At 42.1% G+C, this 22,329-nt stretch overlaps 1 protein-coding gene and 1 pseudogene across 6 annotated transcripts in view; both read right to left on the reverse strand.

The window, feature by feature from the left end:
* Positions 1 to 22,329, reverse strand: part of Sgcd (sarcoglycan delta) — a 959,917-nt gene that overhangs the window by 701,093 nt on the left and 236,495 nt on the right. The window lies entirely within an intron of this gene.
* The window catches only part of LOC147822992 (forkhead box protein M1 pseudogene), a 66,967-nt pseudogene that overhangs the window by 18,360 nt on the left and 26,278 nt on the right, over positions 1 to 22,329 (reverse strand). The window contains exon 1 of the transcript XR_015444646.1: positions 1 to 22,329. This exon is cut by the window's left edge and continues 18,360 nt beyond it; it is cut by the window's right edge and continues 26,278 nt beyond it. The product of XR_015444646.1 is annotated as a forkhead box protein M1 pseudogene (transcript).

Genomic DNA, 22,329 nt, shown 5'->3' on the forward strand with positions numbered 1-22,329 from the left:
CTTTGGGGAGAATATCCGGCCCTCAGACCCGGCCTCTTCGGGTTTTTCCCTGTCTGCTTCCTGGCTCCATGAGGTGAGCATCTTCCTCCAGTCAGGCCCTTTCACTATGAAGTTCTTGTCTTGGGGTCAGCTAACCGTGGACTGCAGTCTCTCAAACAGTGAGCCAAAATGAATTTTTCTTCCTTTACGGTACGAATGCCAGGTGTTTTCTTCCAGCAAGGGAGAGATGACAAATGCAAGCCTATAAATCATCTAACCTTTCTTTCATTTCACTTCAAGTTTATATTCCATGTAACAGGTCATTCTTCCTCCAGCCTGTGGATTTTGGGTCTCAGTGTGAGATATACCAGTCTTATCTGTCAGACTAACTTGGGGCACCTCAGAGGTAGATATTTGCAGATTCTGATAGGCTGCTTGGGTGATTCTCTGCTATACATTCATCCTTGGTGGCCCTTCTAGGTCAGCCATGAGGGCAGGTGCTCTGCCTGAGTTCTGCCATGCTGTACTTAGTAGTTTTGGGACGTCAAATAAATTAGTCATCCCTGCTATTTCTTTATATATAATCATCTCTTTCTCATCTTTGCATAATTTAGTTTAAAAAGTGAGGGTGGCCAAAATAACATTTTCATCTAATAGAAAAATAAAACTCAGCTCAAACAAATTACATGATCAGTAATACCTCTCTCAGAACATAAGTATTTGGTAATTGGATTGCTAATTAACAAGAACATTGTTTGAATGAAAAACATTAACGATTCAAAATTGAGCAGATGAGGTAAAGCTAGGCTATTCACTCTCAAAGTTGTTCTCAACAATATGACAGCAATGTATGATTATGTCGTTTTTTAACAAATCAGTGCAACATAAAACACTTTTTTCTAACTAAAAATAAAATCCTAATGAATCATTGACATGGTTTTGAAATTAAGCCAGTTCCTCACTAGTTTCTATTTTTTGACTCAAAAAGTAGTGACAGAAACCTTTCCACCTATTCAATGGCATTTTGTTTTGATGACTTCTTTTCTTAATCTTAAAATAATTTGTTTCTTTTTTTTTTTGGTACCGGGGATCGAACTCGGGTCCTTGAGCTTGTGAGACAGGCAACGGAACCACTGAGCTAAATTCTCTGCCCTTAAAATAATTTGATTAAACAGATGTTTCAGAACTAAAAGTAAAATGTGGGCCTACAAAATGGCCTTCCCTAACAGCTGCAAATAACCATTTACATAACAGCTTCCAGGTCCTGTTATCGGGATCCAGAAACATGAGGCAATGGTGTCAAACATCAGCCAAGTTGTGGACTCCAGAATTTGCCAGATACAGACTCCGTATTTCACTTTTCAACTTGATATAGAAATGATAGATGATGGATGGGTATCACGGTCCCAGTGAGACAGAATAAGATGCAGAATTTGACGGCAAATTAGCACTGGCTAAATTCTTGAGCAGCACCCTCTAATTCAGTCATCCTAAGTGTGTGGCCTCTGGCCCAGCAGTATCAGCAGCACTGGGAATGTACTCAAAATGCAAATTCTCCAGCCCTCTCCCAGACCCTCTCAATCAGAAACTCTAAGGTCACAGAGGACAGATGTAACAAGCTCTCAAAAAGACATTTATTCTTGTTCAAGTTTCAGAACCACTGATCCAGTCTTTAGAACCCAAATGGAGGGCTCCTTGAAGGTCCATCTATCAGTGGGGGCGGGGGTCAGGAGGAGGTGGGTGGAGCAAGATACAGAAAGAGGAAACCAGTGTGTGAACCCAGGAGGAAACTAATGAGGATGGATTTCAGCCTGGGCGTACTGACATCAGCATAAGCATTTTGCTATGACCTGATTCATACAGAGTGGACCCTCAAGTTACAACCAGCGTGACATACAAACAACTTGGGTTATGACAGAAGCTTTCATTTTGAACTTACAAAGTCTTGAGTTACAACCTAAATGCCAGCCAGTTGTGCTTCCAAATGGTCTCAGATACAAATTTAACCCTTAAAGAAATCTGGAAGGAACATTACAACATCCTGTCCTATGTGGGGTTAATTGAGAAATCCTAGGCCAACGTCTCTTTAAGGACACTGAGATCTGCCTGTAGACAGGAGAGAGACTTTGAAGGCTGTGTGAGGAGCCTGAGCCTTCAACTGACCTATTTGAGTTACAACCAGCCCTTGTAAACAAATTGAGTTCGTAAGTCATGCATCCATTGTATTAAGGTTTTATATATCATTTTACTTGTAAAAATTATCATTCAATTTTATGTTTGAAAACCACTATTACTGACAGGGCTGCACTGAAAACTAGAAAAGGGGTGCGTCATGCTTACAGGTCCGCTACTAAACCCTCCTGTGACCACCTATCCTCTCCCAGGGCCAAAGGAATGTGCCCATCTACACCCCAGGCCCTTCTAGATCTTGCTCTCTGTTTAGGGTCTCAGTCCTGTCATCCACATAAGCTCAATCCTGCTTCCTAGAATGTAGCATCTTCACACCTGGGCACACACACATAAGTAGAGGAACCCCTTTTCTATGTGTCAGACTTATTTGGCATTCTCTAGAATCAATGAAGACTTTCAGAAGTGTGGATCCACAGCTGCAATAAGATGGGATGACTACTTGGACATTTCCTTCTCATAAAATTTTTCAAAAGAAAATCAACAAAGATGTATGCACCATGTCTCTTTGAGAGCCACCTTCTGGTGTATACCTAATATTTCAGGGATCCCAGGAAGGTGATCATGAAGAATGTTAGCAGGTGTTTCTACGAAGGTTTCTGCAAAATTCCAGGACTTCCCAAGACTTCTAGGGTACCGAGACATTTTATAAACACAAGTTTGTACATCACAGGTATGATTTTGCACAAAATTCTGCAAGGTACAGTTATCCAAATAGACCTGCAATTTCAGGTTGACAAAGCCAACTCCTCCACATAGGAAGATGTCCCACCAGTGGATAACCACATAAGTGGACCACATTTTGCCGCAATGCCATCAAATAAAAGCGCTTCATATTTTTCTGATTACGATGTAAACCAACAGAAGGGCCCACTGAGAGAGGAAAATTACACTAGTCAGCAATTTACTCAGGAAACACACACACAGAATTTTAAATCAGCTTTGAACTGAACTAAAAAGTGCCTTTTCCAAAGTTATTTCCATAACTAAAAATAACAGCTACTTTTGAAATGGCCTTTGAACACATACTCTATGGAAGTAACCCTGCCCAATAAGTTATATTGCATCACGTAGGTGACTGGCTATCTTTAAATACCTTATTTGGTCAAACCCTACTTTTTTTTAAGATGAAGGAAATTGTTTTTATAAAGTTTGACTGTTATGTTAAGCTGCAATAACTTCACCACTTTATAAAATTATAATGCAACACAGATCTTCATGTTTATTAAAAACAGCCAGCATCTTCGATGCCAGAGGCATTGCCTGTCATTGTAATACACAAGGGGTCTAATCCTACCAAGAGACAGACCCTGCCACATGTACAGTTCATGCTTGTATATTTCCTTCCAAACCTCATATCCTAAAGTTTGGGAACTTAAAATAATCCATACTATAAATCGACAATGGGAAAGTTCCAATTCAATGGAAGGCAAGATGGAGTAATAAACCTAAAAAAGAATTCTCTCTTGCAGAACTTTAAAGAGACAATAACAAGTTGATAGTTTTTTGGAAAGCACTTCTCCACACTGTCTCCAGATGCCACTTGGAGGCATAGATACATTCTTTTTTTTTTTTCCACCTGGATTTTATTCAGTAGGTAAGCTATGGTAGAATTCTTGAGCAGGCTCACATACAGGCAGCCAGCTAGAGCCTAGGGTGGTCCTGTGCAAAGCTGCTAAGGACACCAAGCAGGTGAGGGGTCCTTTCTACCTTTCCAGCCTCCACCTGAGTCCTTGTCCATGCTAGTCTACCTGGCATGATTAGGGACATTATCAGAGAAATGTCTTATGGGGCACATCTGGGTACCACTCTGTTTCAGATACATCCATTCCATCTCCAAATTCAATTCTTGACTGAATACAAGACCTTTTAAACCAGATTTCTTCTTGTAGGAAAGCTGACTTGGAAACATGGGAGGTGGAGTGAGGGGCAGTAAGAGGGACCCTGGCAAGCAGACTCGGGGAGAATTGTCTGCTGCCCACAGTGAAGAACCCTTGGCCTGGAAGAAACCGTGCACAGTAGGACCTCCCCCTCTAGGAACCAAGCCAAGGGACAGAAGCAAACTGCAACTCCCTGTCATCCTACCCACCTCAGACTTGCACTTATAATTAGGAGGTAACTTAGAGAATTTATACTATGTACAAAGGCCACACTACAGGAAGCAGGGAAAATGAGACAGCAGGAATAGAATAGAAGTGATCTAGGGGATTCCTGATTCCTCTCACCACTGCTTTTGCATCGCCACCCTCAGCTTATGGCCGGAGAGCAGAGGAATCTCTCTCCAGACCAGGTGCACATCCTACTCTTGCAGAGGTCCCAGCAGTGGCTAGGGTGTGACTGCTGCCTTTGCATCACCAGGTGGTGGAGTTCTGGCCTGCAGTCCTCAGAGGGTGTGGCATGCGCCTAGCCTGGGGCTGCCCAGCCACACAACTGCCTGGGATAGTGGAGAGCTTGAGTGTAGGGTCCAGGCCCAGCTTCTACTCAGGAATGAACTGAGACCAGTTGGTGTTGTCTGGGCCCAGGGAGTCCTCCTTCAGGCCAGGGAAGCTGATGTCCAACAGGATCTTGCTCAGGCTGTCATCCGTTGTGTCTAGAACCAGGCCTTCTGTCAGAGAACGGTTTGCTGAAAGGCTGGGGACCTGTGGCTCTGGGGATCCCAGCTTGGGGACTTCCAGATCAGAGGGGCAAGAGCTGCTAAAGGGATCAGCGGCAAGGTCAAAGCGTTCTGAATTGAGGAGCTCTCGGGGTGAGTCAAAGAGGGGAATGCTTTGCAGTGGCATGGTGCTCACATCCATTAGCCCTAGGGAGTCGGGCAAGGGGCCAAAGGTGCCCTGTGGTGTTTGTACTGGGCTGAAATCCAGCCCCCTCACTTTGGCAGGTGTGAGCCTCCAGGACTCAGGGGTTTTGGGGAGGAGAGATTTACTTGGGCAGCATCTCCTTAATGGGTGTCTTGAAAGGTCCTCCCTCCTCCTGGACAGCTGAGCGAAGGGGCTGGCTCCGCAGACTCCGCCAGGAGGCAGACAGGGTGCTCCACAGCTTGTCCAGAGGTGCTGGGGCCCTCCGAGAAGACAAGCTCGGGCTCATCCACACAGGGAGGCAACCGGTGCTGTTTCCTTCAAGACCGGCTCATCTCCCTTCTCTCTCTCCGTTTAATCACGAGCATTTCTGAGACACGCCGTGCCGGGGACTTGAGCTCACTGTAGGACTTCTTGGGCCTCGGGGTGGGAGAGCAGGATGAATCCTCCCAGGGGTGAGATGACTCTTCTTTGAAAGATGAGCATGGAGAGGGCCACTCCTCCAAAGGAGGGCTCTCCACTTTGAAGGGTCTCCCTAAGGGGAGCTTGTCCTCCCCAGGCTGGGTTTCTTCCTCCTTGATAGACTGAACCGGAAGCAAAGGTAACAGCCTTGCTCCAAGCAGAGATCTCTCCTCCTTCACTGGTCCAGCAGCAGGTAGCGAGGCTATGCCCTCGTCAGCCAGCAGCACCTTGGGGGCGATGCGGACTCGCTTGCTGTGGCAGGCTAGCTCTGAGCTCATGAGAGAAGCCGCCAGGGGCAATGGCACCTTCACTCTGGGCTGCAACACCAGGGACTGGTTCTCTGGGAACTGGATGGGCACCAGGTACGAGTTGACCCTTGGCAGCAGTGGCTTCATCTTCCACCGTGCGCCCAGTGGGAGTTCAGTTTTGATGGTTACATTCCGGCGGAGCTCAGCATTAGGCCGCTTCTGCTGCTTAAACACCTGATCCAAAGTCAGGAATCTATTTGCACTGGGGTGAATGGTCCAAAAGGAGACCTTGCCATTGGCAGATGTCTCCCAAACAAACATGTCGTGGAGGGAAAGGTTGTGGTGAATGGAATTCTTCCAGCCTGGCTTGGCAATGTGCTTCAAATAGGGGAAGTGATCCTCGATCCAAGTGTAGATGTCCCTCAAGGTCATGAGCTTCTTGTCCGTGCTGTTGATGGTGAACCATATCATGGCCACGTAAGAGTAGGGCGGCCTCTCAGACACAGAGTCCTGCCAGGCTGTTGATGCTCCCAAGGGCTCCTCCACCTGAGGGGTCTTGACCTGACTCTGCTCCAGGTAACAGTTCTCCTTCGCCTCCACTTCCTGGTTGATGCTGCAGGAGCTCAGTCCGTCAGGACTCATCTTCCCAAGCCACTGGATGTTACTCAGGCTGCTGTCCAGAATGCAGCCTGCTGCCTCACCGCCGGCATAGCTCTCCCCCCGGTGCCCTGCAGGAGCTCCAGGTGGCCTAGGAACATTCACATCCTTAACTGCAGGCTTTGGTCCCAACTTCTCAGTGAGCAATTCTGTACTCTTGGAATCATTGCTGTTTTGGGCTTGCGGCTGCGGTCCTGGAGAGCAACCTGGGGCTCCCCCACAGCTGATGAGGATGAATTTGTTAGGCCCACTGCTGCCACTCTCTTTTCCTTTGGCAGTCAGGACTGTGATGATGCTCTGGATATCAGCATTGTTAGGGATGGCCTCCACTTGTGTGTTGGGCATGGTAGGGTGATTAATAATCTTGATCCCAGCTGGAAACTTGCAAGAGCTGGATTCTGCCACCTCCTTGGAGGCTGGGGCTTGACTAGGCTCCTTCTGGGCAGGGCGTTTCTTAGAATCCTCTTCAGATGTTTCAACTGGAGCATTTTGAACAGGAAGGGGCAGCCTCCTTCTTATGAGAATCAGTGGCCAATGAGGGCTGGTTTTCATTCTGAGTCTGTGCTTTCACTCTCCATTGAGAATCACAAGTATGGACCCTCAGACCGCAGTGATGCCACCCAGGGCCCAACACAGTGCTCTTGAGCCGGCCGGGTCCTGGAGAGCAGACAGAACGGGAGCCTGGGTGCCTGGGTGCCCGACGGGGAGTGGGCCCAGGTGGGCTGGGTGTGTCGGCGCCAGAGCTTTCGGTTTGTTCCGCCAACATTCTTGATAATCCTAAATTCTAAATAATTCTCCCACAGGAAAACATTTTCTGAGATTCAAACACATGACTTATTCCTCTGGGAAACAGTGTATCTGTAGAATGAAGACAAACTTCAGTAATGTTTAGACTTATGCATGAGGTATAGACAGTTGCAAGAAGAATAAATTCTCTGGTAAGATCCAAGGACTCACTCTAAAAAAAAAAGAGGACTAAATCCCGACATATTTTACTCTCTGATTTTTTTTGAGGATCTCTGTAGAACAGCATGTTCCATGAAGCAACTCACCTCCAGGGTCATTATTCGAACTCCTCTGTCCCCAAACTGCCTTATGGTAAAAGTGTAAGGTACACTGAAATCACTCCAGCCCAGCTTCCAAGAGTAACACTCAGATACAAACTATCCTCAACTTTCAACCGTTGGACAAATCGAGAGCCTGGACTTTTCACTATCGTGAGAGCAAAGCATAATTGAAAAGAACAAGGACTGTGGATTCCTCTACTCATCAGCAGTTGATCTCCAGCTTTCTAATGTGTGACACAGGATCAATAGTGGTATTCACCATCTTGGCTTGCTGGGAGAATTATTACTTATAATGTTCCTAGCATGGTATTAAGAGCACTCAATCAGGACTAAATAGATTCCATAGTGATGATTTTTGGCATGCCTTCCTTTTCTATTGTAATTTTTATTAGTACATGCCCATACATACTGATTACATACATCGTGGGAAGCTGGTACATATTTTAATTCTTTTTTTTAATCTGCTTCCCCTTTTTCCCCTACCCTTTACCTACATCTCTTGGTCCTTTCCCCTTTTGCAAAAGATCTCTCTCCCTGCTTCCTACTACCTATCTTTTATTTTACTCTTTATTTATATTCTGGGTTCTCATATAAGAGAAATAATATACTATTCAAGCATCTCCATCTAATTTATTTTACTTAACATTACAGTCTCAAGGTGCATCCATTTTTCTACAAACGTCTCACGTTTATCCTTCTTTATAACAAATATACCACATTTTTCTTTATCCATTCACTTGGTGTTAGACATAGACTGCTTCCAAGATTTAGCTACTATGAATTGCGCTGTTATAAGAAATGAGTACGAGGGCCAGGGGTTTAGCTCAGTGGTTCTGCTGCCTGCCTTACAAGGCGCAAGGTCCCCAGTTCAATCCCCGGTACTGGAAAAAACAAACAAACAAACAAACAAGATTTGGGGCCGGGGGTTTAACTCAGTGGTTTCGCCGCCTGCTGTGCAAGCGCAAGGACCTAAGTTCGATCCCCGGTACCAAAAAAAAAAAAAAAAGAAAAAAGAAATAAGTACGCATGTGTCACTGAAATATGATGGCTTTAACTCTTTCAGGAAAATAAATAGAAAAGAAATATCTGGGTCAAATGGACTTGTAGTTTTAGTTTTTCAATATTTTTAGTAAGACTACTTTCTAAATATTCTCACACAGTCTCTCAAAAAGAAAGTAAATTAAGTTACAAATTCAACCCCTTCCAAAATCATGGACAGTATAATTTCACTTGCTATTAAACAAATGGAAACACAATGTTAATGCAACACTGAGAAAACTTTATCTGTTATTATACAAATAAGTAACCCTAATCTGAAAATATGTATTCTTGCCAGCATACCAAGAATATCATATAAAATTACCTTCAGGTTATATGTATAAGGTATACATAAAATATAAATTGCTTTCATGTTCAGTGGGGTCATATCCCCAAGATATCTCATTATATATGTTCAAGTAGTCTAAAATCTAAAACATTCTGAAATGCAGAAGACTTCTGTCCTTATGCATTTCCGATAAGGGAGAGTCAATCTGTATATGCATCAGACCTACCATTTGTTAGCCTTTGATTTTCAAATCCTACATATATAAAATTAAACCAACCACCCATTAAACAAAGTGAAGAGACAGGACACACTGCTAGCTTTGAAACTCTTAATGTTTCATCATCAAATAGTGACACAGGGTCACACAGACAAAGCTAGTTAAGTTCTTAACCTCCACTCCCTTGTAGATCTGTGGGAAAGAAACGTGGTCTTGACTCCTCTTGTAGAGATGAGGGGCATTTTCACATCCTTTCCCTAAGAAGGAAGCATTCTTACTCCCCTGAGCACTGCCAGGTGCCTCTTAGGCAACAGGAATGACAAGAGATACACAGCCAGCTCTTGCCAAGGTGTACTTCCTAAGATGCCAACCCAAGCACCAGGACCTATAGGGCCTGTCAGGACCAGAAGCTACATGGCAGAGTACAAGGGCTGAGGTACAGGGACAGAGGGTTGAGCCCCAACACAGGCTGTATCCACCAATGTCTGCATGGGCTTGGATAAGTTAGGCTTTATGCCCACCTATGAATGAGCAATACCAGTGATACCATGAGGATTTAACCTCTGTCCAGTTAAGTGCTGAGCTTCTGGCCCAGGGTCCCATCAGTACAAGTTTATAGGGTTCAGCCACACTGCTTCAGCATTGTGAATCTTGTTGTACCAAGGCTCTCTTGGCATTGCACATTAACTTAATTTTAAAACATAGTAGAAACATTTACAAATTAGTTTCATATGCAAAGGTCATTTAAGGGTAATAGGACAGGGTAGGATGATTATCATGTCTTACAAATGAGAAAACCAGGGTGGTTGGCTTTTTGAGATACCCAAGCTACTAAACAGTAAAGCCAGAACTTGATTTGAAGAATAGCAACCAGAATGTTTCCCACTCACAATAACCTTTACTTCCTACAGCCTGTCAGTTACCACATCTTTGCCAAATATGGCCTTGCTTCCTGCCATTAATGGGAAAAATGGTATGTCATCATTTTTCAAAGTTCAATTTCTGAAAGAGGTGAAATGTAGATGCAACACTGACCAGCACAGTAACAACAGTGTTCACTGGCATTGGTTAGGTGTTAAGCTAAGTGCTTTACATGTGAGACCTTATTCACAACATCCCAGGGAGATAGAGGCTACTCATACGCCCATTTTCTAGATAACAAAACCAAGCTACCAGAAGATTAATGAGTTTCTCAACATCTCTCAGCCAGAAATGACACAATTTAAACACAGCCTTCTTAGATTCCAGAGTTCTTAACCCAAAAGCATTTATTGTGTCACATTTCTAGTATGTAATGGTCCATTCTGATTTTCTCCTCTAGGATAGTCTCTGTTAAACTCAGGAGAAATGCACAAAGTGAAAATCTTGGTGCAGATTTTGTTTTCTAAAGATGGTCACTATCTCCCATTTCATATCCTCTTTGCTCAATATGGCGTTAGGATTTTTCTCATCTAGTGGTACAACCTCTGTCTCCTTGCCCTCTGAATATCTGTTTCCATTAATCAAGTATGACAGAACTCATGCCATAGGACTTCATGGCTACAGCAGAACAATGCTGTGCACGTCTGCCTTGTTTTCTGAGGAAGCTTGCTCTAGGGACTCAACCACCGTGCTGTAAAGAAGTCCAAAATGGCCTCACATGTAGTGACCACATACAGAATCCATGGTCAAGACATTCTGACCAGCAGCCAATCCAACTACTAGACTTGTAAGTGGAGACACATTCAACTTATTTTACAATGTCCTTGGGAATCACGTTAATCAGGTATAATAAAACCCAGAGGCATAGAAATTTCTGTTACGAAGGAAGAAGCTCAAACAAAGAGATCCCTGGAACAAGGAGATGCATACCCATCAGGAAGCACTGCAGCTGTTTAAGAGGCAAAAGGATTAAGGGCTCCATGTGGCCCTTGCTGCAGATGTTCTGGGCAGACATGGCTGAAGCACGGCATTCAAGTTTAGGAGACATAGATGATTCCCACCCGAGCCATCAAGGCTACCTTAGCCTTCTAGTATTCCCAGCTGAATCCCCAGACAATGCACGGCAGAGTCCACCCTTTCTCTGCTCTTCCTGACTCACAGAACCATGATGAAACTGAGCTGGTTGTTTTGTGTCACTAACTTTAGGAGTAGTTTGTTCTGCATCAATAAAGAATGGATAGAAAGCTTTTGGCTTGAGTGATAATTCCAATGAGCTCTAGTTCATTTTACTTTGAAAACTGGAGAATTCCTGATTATGCTGTTTCTTGTGTCATTACATTTTCCCCAATTAGTGCTCGTGAATGACATAAAAATGTGTTTAGATTATTTTCTTCTCAGCTTCCTGGAAGAGTTCTCATAGATTAGTGATGCTAATTTTTTTAAGTTCCTATGAAATTTTGTTTTATTAAAAAGAGAAAAGAGGAGGTACAGTTTCTAAATCTTCAGCACCCAAGGCAGCTCTAGTGAAAAATATGTATCCTGACCTTCCTCAGCCAGATGAATAGAGTTGCAGTCATTTGTATTAGTTGGACAAAACCAGAAGAATTCTCCAGAGTGTGCACAAAAGGGGAAGAAAGGAAGGAGCAAGGTGTTAAAAGGTCTGTTTCTACCTGATTCACTCTGTTTTTCATGAAGAACTGTGGTATTAATTTGAAGACAGCATCCAGAATGGAAGAGGAAAAATTATATATTTTGTGGAAAGATGATGAAAATTAAAATTCAAAGTCATATACTCATTTGAAAAAAGAATCTGAAAGCTTTGAAGATTCAACCACAAAGGAGGTGGAAAAGTGGCATAACAATCCGTGATGATATACAGAGGAAATTGAGAAGAGTAGAAAAATAATCAAGAGAGAAAGCCAAATCGTCATTTTCCCATATTATCAAAAAGATTGCCTCCAGAGGGTTTGGAATACAACAGCCTTTTAAGAGAGCAATCCTACATGACAACAAAACATCCTTGTGGCCTTTCCCTTAAGTAATAATAGTCATGGGATATCAAGGCCCCTGCCAGAGAGTAATGACAAATATACAATAATGTGCAGCTTCTGTTTTATTGCCACATTGTTAGTTTACCCACTGTTTTGGGTCACGAAATCTATAAATTGTTTTGGAGTCAGAACAAAAAGTATGAGTCAAGGGTGACTTAAGTATTTGTGATTCTATTCATACTTAACATCACTCAACAATACTTTTTTGATCAGCTAGTAACCACAAGGCATTGTGATACGATATTCATTCCAGTCAACACAGGGACTCTCCCCAGAGGCTACACTCTTCCCGTGAACTGAAGTGGGGGTATTCCTTGCAAAAGCAGTCCATGCATTTGGACAGTCAGCACTGGAGCAGAGAATGTGCTGTGTGCCAAAATTACAGAGGACAGAGTGATCAGAAAGCCTCACATCCTGGCTGATCATTAGGATCATTAGTGGGGAATCTTACTAGAAGGAACATAGACAAAAATACTCATTCCACAATAAACAAATGAGATAAGCCGGAACTGTCAAAACCACTTTGCTCAAAATCAAGTGGAAATCAAAATAATAACAGGAATAATACAAGTAATCATAATGGCAGCAATAAAATAACACTATTCAAAAGCCCAGATTGAAAAATAGAACTATTTGATTTCATCATATCGACAAGCTCCTTCGGGGTTGTCAAACCAGCCTATTCATTCTCCGTAGAAATCTTGTCTTGCATTTTTAGCCCACCGCTCAGAAGACTTATCTTCTTCTGTCACCTACAGGGGACCGCAATATTGATTATGCCTGAAGCACTCTGTAAGCAGTGCAGGCTGCAAAGAGTTAACCCCTCAGTTGGCTTGTTTTGAGAAGCAAGTCTGGCTGAAGCCTGCTGAGGTCAAAGTAGCTCCCACCCAAATTCCATTCCCACAACTAAAACCTTCTTAACTTGAAGGACAAGGTTCTAACTACAATCCTATATTCTGTCTATTCTGTTCCTAATTAGAGAGTGCTCTGTCTTTTTTTTTTTTTTTGCAAGCCTATTTCCATAGAAACTTCATGGTTGTACATCCTCACACGTATTCCCACCCTTGCACATAGCTTGCCTTCACTCTGATTGATTACTAATAAAAATCAGTGCCTTGGACTGACCAGTGCCTTTGCTGGATGAGCAGCATTGGTCGTCCTGGCTCCCCAGTTTCTCTGTCTCTTTAGTTCTTTTAGTTTTCTCAGCCTTGCACCATAGCACCAAGAAGGAGATCAGAACCTACTGCAGAGGTCTCTGATAGTCTGCTCTGGCAACAAGGGCCTCTTTTGATGTCCTCTGAATCACTAACCTCTGTCAAGCCTTCAGATTGTTCACCCCAGTACCTCTTTCCTCACCCATGATCCAACTGCGCCCCTTCATGGAGCACTCTGCTGGAGTAGACCCCAAAGATTAAATCAATCTCTCTGTGGGCCATGCCATCATAGATTTCCGTTCCTTCCAATCATTCACCACCATTATAATCAGAAGAGACTAATCATTTCCTTGCTGCCTACAACAAACTGTGAGCTCCAAAATGTCAAGCCCTATAGCTTTCACTATCAGAACTTAAAACAGTCCCTAGCAACCTATTAGATACACAATAAATATATGGATAACAAACACCAAAAATCTTTGCTCTTGTGACAAACTTTCATTTGTTTTACAAGAAACAGAATTTTGCCCTGTCTAGAAAGCTTTGCCTAACAATCGTGTCCAGAAAACCTCACATCCTGTAGGTTCAGAAACTAGGGTTCAGAAAACTAGTCTAACACACTCCCTTAAGGGAAGTGCCTAGAACTAGCCCTGACACCTTGCTAGAAACTCAGTGAATTTTCAGTGCACCTAGCTCATAGTTAGCACTTTTTTCTCCTGAAGATAATGAGAAACCATGGCTGACTTTTTAATACAGCCATGGAGGTGTCAAAAGTCAAAATGTTTGTTTGTCTTTGCTGACAACATTTTCAATTCATGAACCAAGTATAAAGACAAAGAATAGCAATGAAGCATATAATCATCTTTTTAAAAACATCTCAGAGGGATTTTCAGCATTCTATAACTAAATGAGAAAAAAAGAAAGTTTCTGAAGGAAGACAGATGACAGATATAAATGAACAGAGTTCAAAAGAATGTTCATCACCACAAACTATCACCTGCAAAAAAATCTCCTTTATTGAAAAGTGCTTGTTCTTAGGCACTGTTTCCTTTCTCCTTTAGCATACCTTACAGTCTTCTTTGAATGTCTCAATCACACTTTCTGCTTCCTCCTGAGCTTGGGGCCACATCTATGAAACAGCTATCTCTTTTGGATGCCACCTGCTTTGGGCTGTGAACCTTATTCAGTGTGAACTCTTTGACTCTCAATTCATACTCAGAGTCACATGCCTCACTCTGCTGTTTAAGATAAAGATTGACCTGTAAGATACTAATGTGCCAATCACAGGAAGCTGCCGAACACTCCTCAGGTACAAGCAAGCTCCTCAAAACACTGAGAGTCTTTTAAATGGAAAATCAAAGTTGCATACCATTTATTGTGCATGTGGGGCTGTGTACTGATGCTCCTGTCCATTGTGTGTGACTATGAAATGGAATTTGTGTGGCATAGACACTGCTCTCTGCTTTATAGCTAAGCTATATTTTATACCTTCAAGGCATTTGTCCAGATATCAAAAAACAGAATAATGCCTTGGACGACAGAGATGTCTCAAAGTGAAAGCTTGAAGCAATGGGGCATTAGCATTCTTGGAGGAACTTGATAAAATGCAGACTCTAGGGTGCCACCTTGAACTACTGAATCACAAATCCTGGACATGGGTTATCTAGCCCCCTGGGTGACTCTGAGACATGCTCAGGTTTCAGAACTGCTAGCTTAGAAAAAGAAGTTTAGCAGGTTGGGTATAACCATGGTTAAGAGCACAGAAGATAGCTGCATCCACCAAAATCGACAATGTCTTCTCCATCTGGTCCAGGAAATTATACACCCACATTTGCTCAGTTTCCCAAATGGAAAATGGAATTAATCAACAGCATTTATCAGAAAGGTTTGCTGCAAGTCTTAAATGGTACAATGTATGCAGTGCTTGGTGTAGTTAGAATTCAATAAATGTTAGCAGTTATTGAATGAGGCAGATCCATTAAATATAGACTGGAAATATGGCAAAGCCATGGGGTTAAGAGGGTAGAAAAGTTCTAATCTTATATATGACTAAGAAAGGACAGAAGTCAACAAATAAATGATAATACATGTATTTATTACAATGTTAAGTATTATTTTCATCTTTAATTTATACGGAAATCCCACCATTCCCCTGAAACATGACAATGGTCTACAACACCACAGAAGATCACACATGTGTTACCCTTATGCATAACTAATGGCAGAATAACCAAAGATGGGTTTATCTTTAAAAAGCACTGCTAGTTTTTTAGATTTCTGTATGTCATATTCAGAAATTCTATGGTTGCCTTGTTTCAGTAGAGTTATTGACATTAAATGCACTGCTGTATCGTTAGGAAAAATAAAACAGGTACGTTTTTGTACAAAACAGCTTAGGGGAGAACAGTACTGTCTCAGAGCTGGTCAGAATCTTTAGTTTGAAAAACAGCAAATCCTCTCAATTGTGCAATGTGCCAGCATGCTTTTTTCACTGCATGGAAACAACCTGCAGGCATTGGTGCTGGCTCTGACAGCTGTTGTCTCTCATTTTCAGCCTGACACAGTGAGTTTCAAGGCTTCCAGGCTGCTGCCCAGGAAGGGGGGTGCGTCTGAGTAATTGGTTTGGAAGAGTGAAGAACCTGAACACAAAGAAGGAAGACACATTGGTCTTCTTTTTATTCTCCAGCTATCAACTTGGCACTTATTGACTCCTGGTACGATTCTGTAAGTCAAATCACTTTCTTCATGTTGGGAAATATGCAACCGTGTTTTAGCCCTGTGCTCCACATGGCCTAGCAGTGATGGGACGAGGGCATAACAGCATGGCCAATCACATGAATCTTGCTCATCACTGTTTGAAGGTGTGTTATTTCTTGCTTCCTCATAAACTGAGGGCATGCTAATTATGTTGATGATATTTATTTAAAGCTACATTATCTATTGACAGAATGCAACATAAATTTCACTGCCTGAGCTATTCTTACAGGAATAGGAGTCGACAATTTGCATATTAAAATTCCACTTGGCAATGCTTGAATCCAGTCTTTCACTGGAAAGCAGATTCCAGGGGTGAGAGAATAAACAACAAATTTAACCTAGTATGATAGAAAAGAAGACAATGACATTCATTTAAAATAAACGTTGGCAAAAAGATGGCCCAAAGGACAAATGAACTTCTCACCTATTTTATATACTTGATGGGCTAAGTACACTCTTTTCCCCAAGTGTTGGGGATTAACCCAGGGCCTTGTGCATGGTAGACAAGCACTTTACCACTGAGCTTCATCTCCAGCCCACTCTTTTCTTTAGCAACAGGGTCGTATTATATTGTTCTGGCTGGCCATGAACTCCTGGGGTCAAGCTTGTCTCAAGGTCTGAAGTAGCTAGAACTACAGGTGAATATCATACCACCTCACTCAAGGTTGAAACGTGAAAAGTTGAAAACAAAGTACGGAGAACATTTCACAACTCATGAAAAGTACATGACATTAAAAGTACAGTGAACATCAGTAAAGTTTTAGCAGAATATACACACATTGTTTGTGGCTACTTTGATGCTATACTGACAGAGACCATATAGCCTGCAAAGTAAAAAATACATATTACCTGACTGTTTATACAAAATGTTACCAACCCTTGAATTAAAGACATAGCAACTAACTTCAGTGTGCTTTACTTATACTGCAAATCTTCACAAGGACTTTTACTGAGAATTAGGAATCAAAAAAATTTAAAAAGAATCAAATTATGCTATGGACATGTACCCACTCCCTAAGATGAATATAAACTTCACATACTGCAAACAAGTACTAAGAAGAAAATAATGACAAATTGAAAAAACTCCACATCTCACTGAGGAGGAAGCAAAGGAGCATGTTGGAGGATGGCCAATATGTAAACACTTACTATTCCTACATCTTTAGTAATGGAAAGGACCAGGTAGGTCCACTGTTTCCATCTTCCTTTGATGAAACTCCTACTGCCAACTAGAAAAAAAACCAGATGCTCCTCAAAGACTATAATACTTAGAATTCATGGAAGGTAAATCTCCTGAATGCTTCCTACGCTCTGGGAAAACATGTATTATTTCACTTACTTCTCATTGAATCCTGTGGTACCATTTTTTTAAAATTTATTATTACATGTTTGCAGTACATGCAGTTTGGGAGGGGATACAGGTGCTCACTGTAGCTTATTTCCTGTTTTAAATCCCCTTCCTTCTCTCCAATTCCTCTGTGCAATTTTTCATTCTTTTTGACATTATTAATCTTAGCCCACGTCACATACTATGCGCATTAATTGAGGTTACTGGATTCCTGTACATGACATAACTTTATTCTACTTTTTTTCTTCCCCTCTCCTCACCCCTCGCCCTTGTTCCCTTGGACCACTTTCCTATTGCAAGAGAGAATAAAGAATATCATTATTATTCCCATTTTAACAAGGGAGGAAACTGAAATGTAAAGAATTTAAACAACTTGTCTGGCTACTAACTAGGGCTGATGTTAACTCCTATCAACATCATTTAAGTTTGAAAATATTGCTCTTTTTATTTCTGATCCTAATGAATATCAACCTCCATGTTGGACAGTTGAATATTTGAAAGGAAACTGTGATAGAACTGATGATGGCTATCCTCAGAAAACTGATGATGGAAACTACAGCCTAAACTCCATGTGACCCTCAAGAGCAACACACATGCCGAGGTCGGCACTAGTCCTTACCTGCCTACCATCTACCTCCTCCTCATTTTTGCTACCAGAAGCTGTCCCCACTCAAGGTGAGCCTGGGGGTACACCCAAGGGAGGGACATGCTTTCCACATCTCCCTGAGAGAGTGGCCTAGGTCCTGCTTCTGGCCAAGGAGATGTGCATGGACACCTGCTGGACCTAAGCACCCAAAAACAGTTTTATTTCCCCAGGGAAGAGAGAAGGTTGGCACCGCTCCTATTTTCTCCTCCATGCTTTAAAAGTGGATGCGATTATCCAGAGCACCTTTTGCTTCCATGAGTGTCACATTTTACTTGGTTTTGTTGTAGTGGGGATTGAACCCAGGGACTCCCACATGCTAGGCCCACACTGCCACTGACCTACATCTCTGGGCCTTTTATTTATTTAATTTTATTTTTTATTATTTTTTTGATTGACTGATCGAGACAGGGCTTTGCTAAGTTGCCCAGGCTGGCCTTGAACTTGTAATCCTCCCGCTTCAGCCTTTCAGCATGCTGAGTTTACAGGTGCATGTCACCCTGCCAGGCAGGATATTGACATCTTTAGGTTCCACACGTGGATGAGAGCACATCATAGCTCCCTTTTGGTGCCTGTCTCATTTTGCTAAACATCATATCCTCCAGGGTCATGCATGTTGTTGCAAAATGTTTCTTTTTACAGATGAGTATTCGTCTATTGTTCAAACACAGACATTCAATGCTTTCACTATAAAAAAAATAAGTACATGAGGTAATGGATAGGTTAATTAGCTCACATTAGTCATTCCACATATATACATATGTAAAACACCATGTCACAGACCACAAATAAATTTTATTGATCAAATAAATAAAAATCAAACAACTCTATTCATGTGTGTCTGACAGTATTTTAAATGCTTGAGGACATGGGAGAGATAAGTTTTCACTAAAACATCCAATTGCCAGAGATTTTTCCTATTTTCCTACGCTGGAAAACCACGGAAATCAACAATAAATAACCTATGCTCTTGAGCCAAAAAGATCTGGGTTTGAACTCATGATATATCCTTTAACCATTGTGGAGCTTACAAAAGTCACTTACCTTCCTTCTGAGCCTGGGTCTTGATGTGTAAAGGGAGGGTAATAACATCGATCTCCTAAGGCAGATGGGTGGACAGAGAGAGGATGCAGCTGAGATATGCCCAGGACCTGACACTTGGTCAGTCAGTTCAAAGGAGTTGTCATTATTACTGTTGTCATCAGCATACCAGAACATAAACTGTATCTAACTGTAGAGAAGGAATAAGTGTCAGGTGAGAAAAGACAAAAAAGAAAAAAAAAACACCAGAGAAGGGCATCTAGAGGGACCCCGTCTGAGGTAGAAATTGAAATATGAATAAGAGTCAGAGAGGGGGGAGAGAGAGAGAGGGGCACTATGGGTAGAGACTTAGGGGAAAGTATGCGGCAGACATGGCAGGTGGAGTACAGACTGGTGTGAGCTGTGAGAACTGGCAGGCAGCGAAATTAAAGGCCAGGCTGGGGCCACACAGCCAAAGGCTTTGCAAATGCCACACTGCAGTTTGACCTTCACCCTTCCGACAAAGGAGAAGCTTCTGAAAAACTGTAAGCAAGAAGTGACATAATTGGGCCTCTGTTTTCAGTGGATAATTGGTGGCAAAATGGGAGATGGGCTGGGGTTGGTAGGAAATGTGAGTAACAAGAACCATTAGGAAGATATTTCTATGAACCCAGCAAAGGATAATGAGGTTGCAAACTAGGACAGTGACACGAAAGCACATAGAAGAGGGTAGACTTTAGACATATTTAGGAGTTAGAAAGACAAACCTTAAGCATCCAGTGAAACCTATAAGGTTGAAAAAATTGAAAGCTTGACTGTAAGTCCTCAAACTCCCAGGTTAAAGGGCCGTTAAATGTCATTCCCTGAGAAAAAATGTTTGGGAAGTATATTAATGAAGAAAAGTTCAAATTATGAGGATGTAGCCTTTTCACAGGTTACCTATTTCTGTCAAGTCCTTTCTAAAGACTCACCTAATTCTCCCTGTCATCCAATGACATCTGTGAAAGCGAAAAAGGGCTGAGTTCTGCTCATAATGGGACATCGTAGGACTCTAAACAGTCATTTTCACACCTAAAGGAGAAGCAGGATTCTGGCCCCTCTATCAACAGTTATGTAAGAGCTTTTGAGTCAGGAGACCTGGTTCACACTTACAGTGCACTGACAATGTTTAGGCACTGACAACATTTAGGATCAGAAGAATCTTCAAAATATTTCCCACACTCACCTGAAAATGGAAATTTTAGGGGAGTACAGTACATCATCTCGGGGATAAATCAACACAAGGGTAAAATGACCTAGATAAAATGGTTTCAAACATTATTCATATTTGACCATAGGACACTGGAAATGAAGAGGGCTGAAGTAATTAATTAATACCAAATGAAATTAACAGAATCAATAGAAACAAATGAAAAAATTACCTACTTTTTTTTTTTCTGAAATAGCTACTACCTGTAGTTCCTTGGTACTCTGCTCTTGCCTGAAAGCTCATAGAGGAAATTCTGAGGAGTAAAGAGACTTCCTGCTAGAGAGAGCCTGTTGCCTATGCAAACACCAAGAGCAGACAGTCCCATGAAAGGAGGAATGCAGGAGGGCAGCGAGGGCCAGCTCAAAGGTGCCCTCATCTATCCAGGCTGGCAGCTGTCCGCCAGGCAACACACTGCTCTCCTCTGTCCACTCTGTGAACCTGATTCAATCAGCACTTCTGCTCCTTGGGGAACCAGTGCATTAATGGGAACTGCTACCACTCAAAAGTAATGGAGTGAAAGTGCCATTATTTTAAATGGTTTGAGGCCATGCAGTCCCCAATTTCATTAGCTCCATTTCTACAGAACCCATCTACCAAATTCTATGGCGTCCGCAGAAGTGGGGGACGAAATCCACACAGGAGCCAATGCACCACCGTATTCATCATATTAAGTACTGCCCGAATGGATAGGCACTGGGATGTACAGCAGCACACTAATGCCTGCCCATGTGTCCACTCTCTCATCCCTAGGATACGTCAATATTATCCTAAAATATCTTGGTGGTACAAAGTAATTACAGGAAAGGAGGAAAGAAGAAGTTAGAAGTTAAGAAGAAGGCAAGCCATTCCAAGCATAAGAAACGCTCAGGATCCCTGTTTAAGAAATGTGGGTCCTAAAAGCTGAAAGCTGACAGAAGACCCTGGCCAGTAGCCAGAAACTACACCCACTGAAATCTACCCTCAACATGATTAGACCTGGAAGCTAATCTTTGCCTAAATAAGAGCACAGGACTGCCAACACCCTGATTTTATTCTCCTGAAATTCAAAGCAGAATACCCAGCTAAACCACCTCAAAGGCCAGACTTCTGACCCAGGGAAACAGTAAGAAAATAAATGGGTATTATTATAAACATTGAAATGTGTAGTAATTTGTTACTGCAGAAATAGAAAACTAATTCAGGATTCGTATTAAACTTCCAATATTTCTGAGTCTATTTCAATTCTTCTACCCAGTATCTATTTTTGAAGTCTCTCACCTATTCTAGTGAAGCACATGGTAGTAACATTTACAAGAACGAAGCTCCCAATGATGAGCAAAAAGGGATCTGCTCCCATGCATGCTTTTAGTACAGCTAGAAAGAAAAACATTACAAACACTAACATAAACATATTTGTAAGAGCAGAATTTGATCATTAAAATGTAGGGGGAATGGTTGCCACCAAGAGGGTCTATAACAGAGGTTCTGGTGGTGCTTGGTGTCAATGCAAACCTTCAAGAAGGACTGCAATTCACACTGAGATCTGTGGTACTGGCAGGGGTGGGGGAGTGCATTGAGGACGGAGACCAGCAAAGACCTTGCAGCAAGAGGGAACTCAGGAGTGTGAAAAACTGCAATCACAGAGTGAGGCTGAAGAAGGAGGTGATGACTGCATTGTGAGGCTTTGTGAGAGCTTTTCTAAGAGTTTCCACAGAGAAAATAATAACACACATCATGCTCCAAAAGGAAAAGAATCATTTGTTGATTGGTGATTATAGACATTGCCATCCACATGAAATGATAACCAAGCTCTTCCAGCGGGCTGTGAGCTTTTGTTATTTTTACCCATGACTTAGGAAACAAAGTACAGGTCCTGCCCTATAAACATGAGCTCATTCAACAGGTTTAGAAAAAGCTCTAAACTTGGCATTTTATGACTGAGAGATGCAGAGAAAAATGATTTATTTCCTATAAGCCTCAGTTTACTCATCTACAAAATGGAGATGATATTGTAATGCAAACAGGAAATACAATGAATATTTGCTGAGGAAATAAATGAATAAATTGCTGGTTGGCTTGACTCAGAGGGTCAAATGAAAACTAAGTATGTGACTCTTGTTTTCAGAGTGGAAAATGTTTTATGAGTGCAAATCAGCATTGTTGTGATTAAGCCAGCAGCATCTTCATGTGAGGAGAGACAGCTCGCGTTTCTGAAGACAGAAATAAGTTCATACTAATGATACTGACAAATGGGCAGAACACATTGGT

Source organism: Heterocephalus glaber, unplaced genomic scaffold, assembly GCF_053883595.1.
Source record: "Heterocephalus glaber isolate CG9 unplaced genomic scaffold, H.glaber_assembly_v1.0 deba00001606, whole genome shotgun sequence".
NCBI classification, from domain to species: Eukaryota; Metazoa; Chordata; class Mammalia; order Rodentia; family Bathyergidae; genus Heterocephalus; species Heterocephalus glaber.